This window comes from Balaenoptera musculus, chromosome 14 (genome assembly GCF_009873245.2).
Source record: "Balaenoptera musculus isolate JJ_BM4_2016_0621 chromosome 14, mBalMus1.pri.v3, whole genome shotgun sequence".
NCBI lineage: Eukaryota > Metazoa > Chordata > Mammalia > Artiodactyla > Balaenopteridae > Balaenoptera > Balaenoptera musculus.
This window is the reverse complement of record NC_045798.1, coordinates 52,409,095-52,421,436: the sequence shown is the minus strand read 5'-3', so window position 1 is coordinate 52,421,436 and position 12,342 is coordinate 52,409,095. Positions and strand designations below refer to the sequence as shown.

The window sequence follows — 12,342 nt, the reverse complement described above, 5'->3', positions numbered from 1 at the left end:
ATTTAGTAGAGGGGCTCCTCAGCAGATGTGAAATAGTAGAAGAAAGAACAGTAAACTTAAAAGTAGGTCAACAGAGATTATCTAATCTGAAGAGCAGAAAAAGAAAAAAAAGGGATGAAGAATAATTAGTCTCAGAAACCTGTGGGTAACCAGGAATACCTACATACATGAAATGGGAGTCCCAGAAAGAGAGGAAAGAGAAATGGGGGAGAAAAATATCTGAAAAAAAAATGACAGTCAAAATATTTTAATTTTGATGAAAAATATTAATCCACAGATCCAGGAAGCTCAACAAATTCCAAGAAGGATAAACATAAAAGATCCACATTTAGACAAGTTATGGTCAAGCTGTTTAAAGCCAAGCAAAAAGAAAATCTTCAAAGGAGTAAGGGAAATGAGTTATTACATATAGGGAACAAGAACACATTACACACACACACACACACAAAGAAATGAAGGAAGACACAAATAAATGGAAAGATACTGCAAAAAAATATATATTTAACAACTAACAGCTCATCAAAAACAGTTGAACAAAAAGGCAGTGGGATGGTACAAAGTCCTAAAAGAAGTAAACTGTCAAGCAAGAATTTTATATCCATCTAAACTATCCTTCAAAATGAAGGCAGAATAAAGATATTTCCATGTTTAAAAACAAAGCAAAGCAAAACAAAAAGACTTAGAGAATAGTTGCTGGTAGACCTGCCCTATAAGAAATGTTAAATGAAATCCTTTAGGCTAAACAGAAATTTACACCAGTTACTTGAATGTACAGACATAAAGGACACCAGAAAAGATAATCTTGTAGGTAAACGTAAAAGAATTTGTATATGTGTGAATTCTTAATTGCTTTATAAGACAATTACATAAAAATCACAGTTATAAAACAATATTATTGGGCTTTTAACATGAAAAGATTATATGTATGACAACAATAGCATAGCAGAGTAGGGAGGAAATGTTATATTGGAGCCAAACTTATATTTTACTGGAATACTGTTAGAATTCATCTTAAGGAGATTATGGTAAACTAAAATGCATACTGTAATCACAAGAGCAATGATTTAAAAAATAGCCAAGGAATTAAAATGTTACACTACATAACATTTATTTAACACAAAAGAAGGCAGTAAAGAAGCAGCAGAGGAACAAAACCACATGAGACATAAAGAAAAAAAGGAGCAAAATGGAGGACATAAATCCAACCATATCACAATTACATTAAATGCAAATGGATTAAACTTTCCAAGCAAAAGGCAGGAATTGTCAAACTAGATAAAACAACAAGATCCAAACGTATGCTATCTATAATAGCCACACTTTAGATTCACACATAAATAGCTTGAAAGTAAAAGGATGGAAAAAGATATACCATGCACATAGTAACATAAGAGAACTAAAGTAGCTATGCTAATATCTTTAAGTAAAATACATTACTAGCGATGAAGGACATTTCCTATTGATAAAATTATCAATTTATAAGAAAAACAATGATTATAAATGTATATGAACCTAACAGCTGAATTCTCAAGGCACATGAATCAAAACTTGAAAAAAACTGAGGGAGAAATAAACAATTTAATAATAAGAAATGGGAGACTTCAATACTCCATTTTCAACACAAGGAGGAATAACTAAACAGAAAATCAGCAAAAACATAAAAGAACGATAAGTCAACCAACCTGACCTGATATCTATAGAACATTCTATCTAACAACAGTAGAAATCATATGAAACATTCTTCGGGAAAAAAATTTTTTTTGCTAGAGCTTAAAACAAATCTTAACAAATTTCAAAGGGTTGAAATTATGTGAAATATATTTCCTGTACATAATGAATATAAATCAGAAACCAACAACAGAAAATAATTTGGGAATTCAAATGTTTAAAAATTAATGCATGTCTAAATAAGTCATGGATCCAAGAAGAAGTCAAAAGGTGTTACTACTATGATTATGTCATGTTATATGGCAAAAGAAAGATCATCTGGATGGGTCTAATCTAATCATAGAAGTGCTTTAAAAGGAAAGTTTTCTTCAGCTGGTAGAAGAAGGGGAAGTCAAAGAGATTTGAAAAAAACAAGAAGAAATCAACATGCTGTTGTTGGCTTGAAGATGAACAGGCCCAGGTGATTAGAAATGTGGGCAGCCTGTCAAAGCTGAGAGTGGCCCCCAGATGACAGTAAGCAAGGAAAAGGGGACCTTAGTCCTACATTGCAAAGACCTGAATTATACCAAAACCTGAATGAGTTAGGAAGTGGATTCTTCTTCAGAGTGTCCACAGGAGAGCCCAGGCCAGGGGACCCCTTCATTTCAGCCTTGTGGGACACTCAGCAGAGAACCCCATCAAGATCAACCAGGCCTGTGACCTATAGAACTGTGAAATAATCAATGAATGTTGTTTTAAAGTGCTAAATTTATTATAATTTGTGACACATAAACAGAAAACTAATAGAACTCATAACTAATAAGGAAACTGAACTAGTAATAAAAAAATCTTTCCACAAAGGAAAGTTCAGGCCCAGATGGCTTCACTGATTAATTCTCTCAAATATATAAAGAAATAATAACACCCATTCACAAACTTTTAGGAAATAGAGGAGGAAACACTTCTCAACACATTCTATGAGACTAGTATTACGATAATATCAAGCCAAAGATATCTTAAGAAAAACAAGGATCAATCTCTCTAAGAATGTAGACCTAAATATCATCAACAAAATATTAGTAAACCAAATCTCACATAAGATAAAAGAACTTATAGACAATGATCAAGTGAGATTTATTTCAGGAATGTAAGGTTGGCTTAACATCAAAAAAATCAATTCAAGTAATACAGTGTATTCATAGAATGAAAAACAAAACAAAAACCATACAATATCTCAACAGAAGCAGAAAAAACGTTTGACAAAATTCAACAACCATTCACAATAAAGACTCTCAGCAACTAGGAAGAGAACTTCTTAACTTGAATAAACAGTATCTATAAAAAAATCTATAGCTATAGGTTTTATTAAGAGTACTTAATGGTAAAAGATCAAAACAAATAAGCATGTCCACTGTCATCTCTTCAAGTCAACAGTATACTAAAAGTTCTAGTCAGTGCAATAAGGCAAAAAAAAAAAAAAGACATTATGGAAAGAAAGGAAAACTTATTTGTAGACGTCATGATCCTTTATGTGGAAATACGAGGAATCTACAAACAAAACAGAAAAACTACTAGAATAGTTAGTCAGCAAGGTCACAAAATACAAGATCCATATACAAACATCAATTTTTACCCTTGAACACACAGGTTTGAACTGTGTGGCTCCACTTACACAAGGATTTTTTTCCATGAGAAAAATAACTCAATTTAAAAATGGGTAAATAAATGGGCAAAAGATATAGGCCTTTAACCAAAGAAGACATACAAATGGATAATAACCATATGAAAAGATGCTCATCATTATTAAACATTAGGAAAGCTAAAGTGTATAGCCTGGGACTTCCCTGGTGGCGCAGTGATTAAGAATCCACCTGCCAATACAGGCGGACATGGGTTCGAGCCCTGGTCTGGGAAGATCCCACATGCCACAGAGCCACTAAGCCCATGTGCCACAACTACTGAGCCTGTGCTCTTGAGCCCGTGAGCTACAACTACTGAGCCCGCATGCCACAACTACTGAAGTCTGCGCGCCTAGAGCCCGTGCTCTGCAACAAGAGAAGCCACCGCATTGAGAAGCCCGCGCACCACAACGAAGAGTAGCCCCTGCTCGCTGCAACTAGAGAAAGCCCGCACGCAGCAATGAAGACCCAACACAGCCAAAAATAAATAAATAAATAAATAAATAAATAATTAATTAAAAAAATAAAAATAAAAATAAATAAAGTGAATAGCCTGTTAAAACCAAAGAGAGAAAGTACTTCACATCTACTCTAATGGTGATAATCAAAAATATAGAAAATGAGGAGTTGGAGAAAATGGAATTCATATATACTGTTGGTGAGAATGTAAAATGCTATGGCCATTTGGGAAACAGTTTAGTAATTTCTTCAAAAATTAAGCATAAAATTACCATACTACCCAGCAATTTCTCTCCTAGGTACCTATCCAAGAGAAATGAAAACATATGTCCACATAAACACTTGTAACACAAATGTGCACGACGACACTGTTCATAATAGCCAAAAACTGGGAACATTCCAAATCTCTATTAACTGGTGAACTGTGAAACCAAATGTGGTATATCTATAAAATGGAACAGTATTCAGCAATAAAAAGAAGCAAACTACTGATACATGCTCCAACATGGATGAACCTCAAAAAATGATGCTAAGGGAAAGAAACCAAATGCAAATGGCTCTCTATTGTACAACCCTATTTATATGAAATGTCCAGAAAAGGCAAATGCATAGAGACAGAAAGCAGATTAGTGGTTGCCTAGGGCTGAGGGTAGTAATAGGAATGACTGCAACAGGGCATGAGGGATCCTTCAGCAGGCATGGTCCTTAATGGACCAATGCTGGTTGAATGTTATAAAACTGGATTGTGTGATGGTTGTATATTCTATAAATTTATCAGCATCATTCACCTTTAAAATGGGTGAATTTTATAATAAAAAGACAACATTCATTTATTCACTAACATTTACTTAATGCATACCTTGTACTAAATACTGATCTAGGTACTGTGGAACCATCAAACATAATGAGCCTGCTGTAATGAAAATCCACATTTTAGTGGAAAGAGACAAATTAGTAAACAAACTAATTACAAGGTCATTTGTCATTTTTTAAGTAGTAGAAAGACAATAAAAATCAGGCTTTTTGATGAAGAATAATTGGGGTGAATGATAGAGGCTCAATGAACCCTTTCCACTTCTTTTACTTGCCTCAAGATTTCTTACAAGGTCCCTTCTGGCTATGATAGACAACATGTCATTAATACAGGAGATCCACACTTCATCTTGTTTCAGATGGGCCTTTAGAGCCTATTGGCTGAAAAGTAATTTGCTTTGGGAGAGATTTATTACACAATGCCCTAAATACTTATGGCAATATACAATTAGAGAACAATACAATTTGTAGAAAATAGGTGGAAAGAGGTAAAGTTAACTATAATGACAACAAAAAATACAAGTGGGGCAGATGTTGCTTACTTCACTGCTGAGAGGGAGTGATGATGAATACTCAAATCAAAAATTAATCACTGCACAATTTATAATACACAGTTTCTTTAGGGCCTGAAATCATTATGATAGACTGTATACCGATAACTTTGGACATATTTTGGCTGAGGTCATGATTAGGATGATTATTTAAGCTTGAAACAGTCTAAAGAGCACAAAAACTTAAATTAGTTCTTTAGACTAAGTCTAGCAAGTAGGAGAAGCCCTGCTCACAGAAAACTGTCCTAAGATGCTGCTGTGGAGAAGAGGGAAGGGGTATGGGTAGCAACAACACAAACCTGAATTCTCACAGCACTTTTCACGTGGGATGGAAGGGAGTGGACCCAGGCATTTAAACCAGGCCGTTACTCTTGGCAATGAGTCCAAATATTGGGTTGGCCAAAAAGTTCGTTCGGGTTTCCCATAACATCTTACAGGAAAACCTGAAAGAACTTTTTGGCCAACCCAATACAAAAAGCAGGTACCTGTGAGCACAGACTGGCCTACTCGCAACAGTCTTCATGTTTCTACACATCTCAACAAGAACTAAACAAGTCAAATTGTATGGAATATCTGTGCATGCCATCATCTGTTCAACACAGCTGATGTGTCTAAATGACCTGTATGTAAAGGGCTTCCACCAATAAGTCTCACCTAGGAAGACTGGCACAACTTGGGTAGGCACAGACAGCATCCCCAGTCTATCAGGCTTATTAGCCAAGTCCTAAACACCTAGTGATTTAAATGGCACCACAGTCAACGTGATTTTGATTAATCTCTTAGCAAGAAGGACAGGACAATCGGCTTCTTCCCAAGAAGTATTCAAACCTGGAAGTCTTGCTCATTAGTATAATATTAGTCATAGTTATAGTTCCTCTCCCAGTTAATATTTTTCAGGTTGGTGCAATGGGTGTCCAGCATAAAGTGGCTGCTAATCCATAAGATATTTAATATATTTCTTGGAAATACAAATAAACAACTGTACATGTTTGTTAACTTGGCTATGAAAGACTGCTAAATCAGCCTACTTTAGTCTGCAAGAAAGGCATTTTCCTTAGTTGTTACAATGTTGCCTTTCAATGCTTTCTGGAAATCACTCTGACCAAGTGTGATTTCTTCCACAGGGCAGCCAAAGTTGCTAGGCAGCACCAAACACACCTGCAATCAAGTGCTTACAAAACAGAGTGAGAATTTTTTTTGGCACCATTAAGAAAACAGAAACAGCCATTAACATAAGACCATCCTAATATTCGTAAACCCAAACCTGACACAGAATCTCTCTTCTCCTCGGAAGGCATACTTTGAGGGAAAGGCAGAGGGGAGAAAGCTGAGGCAACATGGAGAAGTAGAGAGGAACAGAGGGGAGCAGAGAAGAGTAGAGAGGAAAGGAAGAGCAACATTGAAAAAATAACACTTTAGTACAGTTCATACAGGTTTTTAAAAACTATTTTAAGCTCAAAGGACTCATTTTTGTGCTAAAAGTTGCATATTTGATTACCTCACTCCAAACCAAAATTAGTTTAAATCCTTCTATCTACACAGAAAAATCATAGAAAAAGGACATAAAGAATGGATAAAAGTGATGACAAAGAAAAAGACTTGTCAGTTTCCATCTTATAGACTTTTCCTGTTTTCTAATACTTGCGTGATTAAGCACACTGATCATTTCTTCAGACAGAAAATATTTCTAACCTATCTGTACCAAGAAGATAATTCAGGAAGATGTATTTATGAAACGCTGCATGTGATAGGACTCACCAGCAGTTTGATTAACAGAAGACATTTATTTCCATTACACTAGCACAAAAATTCTCCAACTTTCGTGTTCATAAGAATCACCTGGAGGGCTTGTTAAAAATGCAGATTTCTGGGTCCCACTGCCAGAGTTTCTAATTCAGTAGGTGTGAGTTGGGTCCTGAGGATCTGCATTTTTAGAAAATTTCCCCAGTGATGCTGATGCTGCTGGTCTAGGAGACACATTTTGAGAACCACTGTGCTACCAAATGCCTCCTGACTTGATGACTGTGTTCCATCTGGCTGTGGGAAGTCAGTGTTCAGATATTTTTCATTCCCTTACCTCATACAATGGGCCAAACACAATTTCCTTTCCTGCTCTGGTCTCCTCCTCTATGACTGGTTTATACCTAAACATTTATTATTTATCCTCTTTTTGTGAATATTGGAACAAATAATTCTTTCCCAATAAAGTAGGTACCTTCTGTCCATGAAGTATCTTTTTCTCAAAAGTCTCTGTGTGGCCTATATGTAACTAATAGAAGAAAAATATATTTGGAGTTCTTTTCACTCCTTTTGCTCTCCCCTTTATTCTTATTTTATATCCATTACTTTTCAACATCTTTTAGTCCTGCACAGTACCAGATGAACCTCATTCAGCTCTTTTGTTCAACAATGTTGATTAAATTTTCTACTTCCTACCTTATCTGAATTTGCTTTTATTTTAAGACCAAATCTACTTATGACAAGAACACACATAAACCTTTGGGATGCAGAGGATGATTAACCTATCCGTAACTACATTTCATTTCTCTGTCCTTTCAGGGTATTAACAGATTTTCACAAAGTACTGCATCATACAGAAGGCACATGGGATATATCTGATAGAGCACCTTTTAGTGGGTGAAGTCACAGTTTATTTTATTTTATTTTTTTAAAGAGAATTATTTATTTATTTTATTTTATTTTTGGCTGTGTTGAATCTTTGCTGCTGCGCGCGGGCTTTCTCTAGTTGTGGCAAGCGGGGGCTACTCTTGGTTGCGGTGTGTGGGCTTCTCATTGCGTTGGCTTCTCTTATTGCAGAGCATGGGCTCTAGGCGCACGGGCTTTAGTAGCTGTGGCGCACGGGCTCAGTAGCTGTGGCTTGCGGGTTCTAGAGTGCAGGCTCAGTAGTTGTGGTGCACAGGCTTAGTTGCTCTGTGGTATGTGGGATCCTCCCAGACCAGGACATGGGTTCGAGTGTCCTGCATTGGCAGGCGGATTCTTAACCACTATGCCACCAGGGAAGTCCCCAAAGTTTATTTTTATTAAGAGTTAAATCTGATTCATATAAGGAGATGTTAATAAAGCTCAAAGACATGCCCAAAGTAACTGAATCTAGAGCCAAAACTATGAAGTTTGGTTTCCAGCGTGAAAGCCAGATATTTATATTTCTGTAGTTCTTATTTAAATCTCTATTTCTCTTTATTACTTTGGACCCTCAAAATAAGTATTCTTTACAAGATTCCTATTACACATCAATTTGGGCTTTAATTACAAGTTACAATAAATCTGAAAACAATGTATCTTCTCTTCCCTTAAATTTTCTCATTTAAGTATTTTTTTGGTCCATAAGGTTATATTTTTACCTTCTTTAAAAGAGCAAAAAAATTCAATACTATATCTCCTATAAGTTTTTGTTACTGTGCATTTGTTATGCTCACAATACACTCTCTCCCTCCCATAAAGCCTCTTTGTTTTCTTAAGAATACCATTAAATTTGTATGCTAAAATTTAAAAACTACATTTAAAAGATAGTTTCAATGAAAATTTCCATTTTGGGGTATTACAGAGGGGGATACACTTACCTGCCCACTACAAACTAGAAAAAATATATAAAACAACTGTTTTCAGACATTGGACAACAGGTAGTAAAGGTATATGATCCCTGGAAGAAGGCAAACAAATGAGCTAAGCCATACAATGGCCCTGCATTTCTGTTTGGACAAACATTCCAGACTATGCTAGAGGGAGGGTAGTCCTAAGCAGAACACAAAAGTCTTGGTGAATTATGGAGACAGAGATCGGAGTTCAGGGAGGCTGAGGTGGCCAGAAGTTACAGAACAGAGTCCCAGAGAAGAGAGAGCTATTCAGAAAAATAGTTGAGTAATCGGCACATAGGCCCGTTTGAGTTTTTGCTAAATGCCAAGACTGCACATGTGTAGAGTTAAACTGCGATAGCCTGGGAAGAAAACAACCAGGGAGTTGGAAGTAAAACAATTCCCAGAAGTCACACAGAACAGGGAGGTGTACAAGTTTTGACCAGTCAGAATGAGAGCGTCATAGCTGATCCCAGGATACTCAGTCCTATTGAGAACCCAGAAAGAGCTAACTAAATGGTTGTTAGAGAAAAATCTAGCCTACAGACTAGTCCTAATAAAGCCTAAACATAAGCCTCTAAGAAGTCAAGATCTACCAATAACTTAAATGCCCACTAGGACACTCTATAAAGGAAGACAACAAAATCTAGATACTCATTAATGTAACATACACACTAACGAACAGCCAAGAAAAATTACAAGACATATGATGAAATTTGACTTGTCAATCAAGAGGAAAAAAACCAGAAGTGACAAATGATGAAATTAGCATATGAGGATTTAAAAAAATCTATTATAAATAAGCCCAACATAATTAAAGATTTAAAGAAAAACATGAACATAATAATAAGATATAAAAAATAACAAAATGATAGTCAATAGATGAAAAATGACAAATCTAAAATGTTCACCCCATGAAGTAAAAGTTTCAGGAGATTAGATGTTGTTTAAGGAACTTGAAGACTCAGAAATAGACACTATCCAAAATGAAACACATAGAGAAAAAAATTAAGATTGGGGAACAAAGCCTTAGTAACTTGTGGAATGATACAAGTGATACATGTAATTGCAGTGAGAGCAGAGGTGAAGATAGAAAAAATATTTGAAGAAATAATGATTTAAAATATTAAATTTAATAAAATCTATAAACCCACAGACTCAAGAAGCTCAATGAAACTCAAGCAGAGAAACACAAAGAACACCAAGGGACACCGTTATCAACTTGCTAAAAACTAGTGATAGAAATTTCTTGAGCAGGAAGATTAAAAAACACATGACATACAAAGGAACAGAATAAGAATAAATCTTATTTAAAAATCTCATTAGAAAAAAACATACCAACCAGAAGAAATTATAGAATATTTTGAAAGTGGTGAATAGAAAACAAAAACACATTGCTAAGCCAGAACTGTATAAAAATTTCCTTTAAAATTGAAAGTGAAATAGATATTTTCACACAAACAAAAGATAAAAGAATTTATTACCAGATAATCTGTATGGCCATAAACAAACAAACATATATCTTCAGGTATAAATAAAATAATACTAAATGGAAACTTGGAAACAAACGAATAAAGACTTCCAGAAAATGGAAATATAAGCGATATTTTTTCTTATTTAAAATTTACCTAAAACAAAGATAATGAGCCCAAGCTTTTCCCATGGGAGCCGCCAGGTTGAGAGGAGCGTAGTCTTCTCCTCTCGCTGCCATGGCGTGTGCTCAATCACTGATATCAGTGTTCTCTTAAAAGGAGGAGTCATCTGGCATAAATGTCACTTTACCTGCTGTGTTCAAGGCTCCTGCTCAACCAGATATTGTGAACTCTGTTCACACCAACTTGCACAAACACAGCAGACAGTCCTATGCTGTCAATGAATTAGCAGGTCATCAAACCAGTGCTGAATCTTTGGGTGCTGGCTAGGCTCTGGCTCAAGTTTCCAGGGTTCGAGGCAGTTGGACTGACTGTTCTGGCCAGGGTGCCTTTGGAAATATGTATCATGGGGGCCACATGTTTGTGCCAACCAGAACCTGACAACATTGGCACCGCAGAGTGAACACAACACAGAAGTGATATGCCATCTGCTCCGCCCTGGATGCCTCGGCCTTATCAGCACTGGTTATGTCTAAAAGTCATTGTATTGAGGAAGTTCCTGAACTTCCTTTGGTGGCTGAAGATAAAGCTGAATGCTACAAGAAGAACAAGGAGGCTGTTTTGCTTCTTAAGAAATTTAAGGCCTGGAATGATTTCAAAAAGGTCTATGGCTCACAGCAAATGAGAGCTGGCAAAGGCAAAATGAGAAACTGTGTCATATCCAGGGTAGGGAACCCTGCATCATCTATAATGAGGACAACGGTATCATTGAGGCCTTCAGAAACATCCCTGGAATTACTCTGCTTAGTGTAAGCAAACTGAACATCTTGCAACTTACTCCTGATGAGCACATGGGACATTTCTGCATTTGTACTGAAAGTACTTTCCACAAGTAAGATGATCTGTATGGCATTTGGCATGAAGCTGCTTCCTTCAAGAGCAACTACAACCTTCCCATGTGCAAGATGCTCAAAACAGACCTTTGCAGAAACTTGAAAAGCCCAGAGATCCAAAGAGCCCTCAGAACACCACACAGATTCATCTGTGAGTCCAGAAGAAGAATCCACTGAAAAATCTGAGAATCACGCTGAAGCTAAACCCATATGCAAAGACCATGCACTGGGTGGACATAATTCTTCTCTAGGAGAAGAGTCACAAACTCTGGATGGATAAGGCAGCAGCAGCATTAGCAGCCAAATCAGATGAGGAAGGGGTTCCAGGCAAGAAGCCTGTGGTGGAAAAGAAAGGAAAGAAGGCTGCTGGTGTTAAGAAGAAGGTTTTTGTGGGGAAAAAGGCTGCAGTGACCAAAAAAACACCAGCTGAAAAGAAGCCCACAGAAAAGAAACCCACCACAGAAGAAAAGAAGCCTGCTGCATAAACTTAAATTTGTGCATTCCATAAAGGTCAGATCATTTCAGACAGCTAATTCTGAATAAAGACCTGATCAAAGAGGCAAAAAAGAAAAGAAAAGAAAACAAAAACAAAAAAATGAGCCGCAAGTAGAGATAATGCTAAAACTGTTGACATATATACATTACTATTATGAAATAGATAACTAATGAGAACCTACTGTATAGCACAGGGAACTCTACTCAGCGCTCTGTGGTGACCTAAATGGGAAAGAAGGGGGGACATATGTATATATACAGCTGATTCACTTTGGTGTACAGAAGAAACTAATACAACATTATAAAGCAACCATACTCCAATAAAAATTAATAAAAAAAAAGGCAGGAAAAACTAAAGAAAAACTGAAAAATTGGTGAAAAATAGAAAATAAATTACAAGATGGTAGATTTAAACCCAACTATATTGGATAATTAGTCAAGTGTAAAAGATACTAACACTCCAATAAAAAGCCAGGGATGTCAGATAGGATTATAAACCAAAGCCAACTACATGCCAAATCCAACTATGAGAACCTTACTTTAATTATAAAGACAAAGATAGGGAAAACTAGAAGGATGGAAAAGAATATACTCTACAAATTCTAATTATAAGAAAGCTG

The 12,342-nt window shown here is 36.2% G+C and overlaps 1 protein-coding gene and 1 pseudogene across 6 annotated transcripts in view; one reads left to right on the top strand and one right to left on the bottom strand.

Moving 5' to 3' along the window:
• The window catches only part of KIAA1328 (KIAA1328 ortholog), a 367,487-nt gene that overhangs the window by 163,160 nt on the left and 191,985 nt on the right, over positions 1-12,342 (bottom strand). The window lies entirely within an intron of this gene.
• On the top strand, positions 10,416-11,783 carry LOC118879840 (annotated as a pseudogene).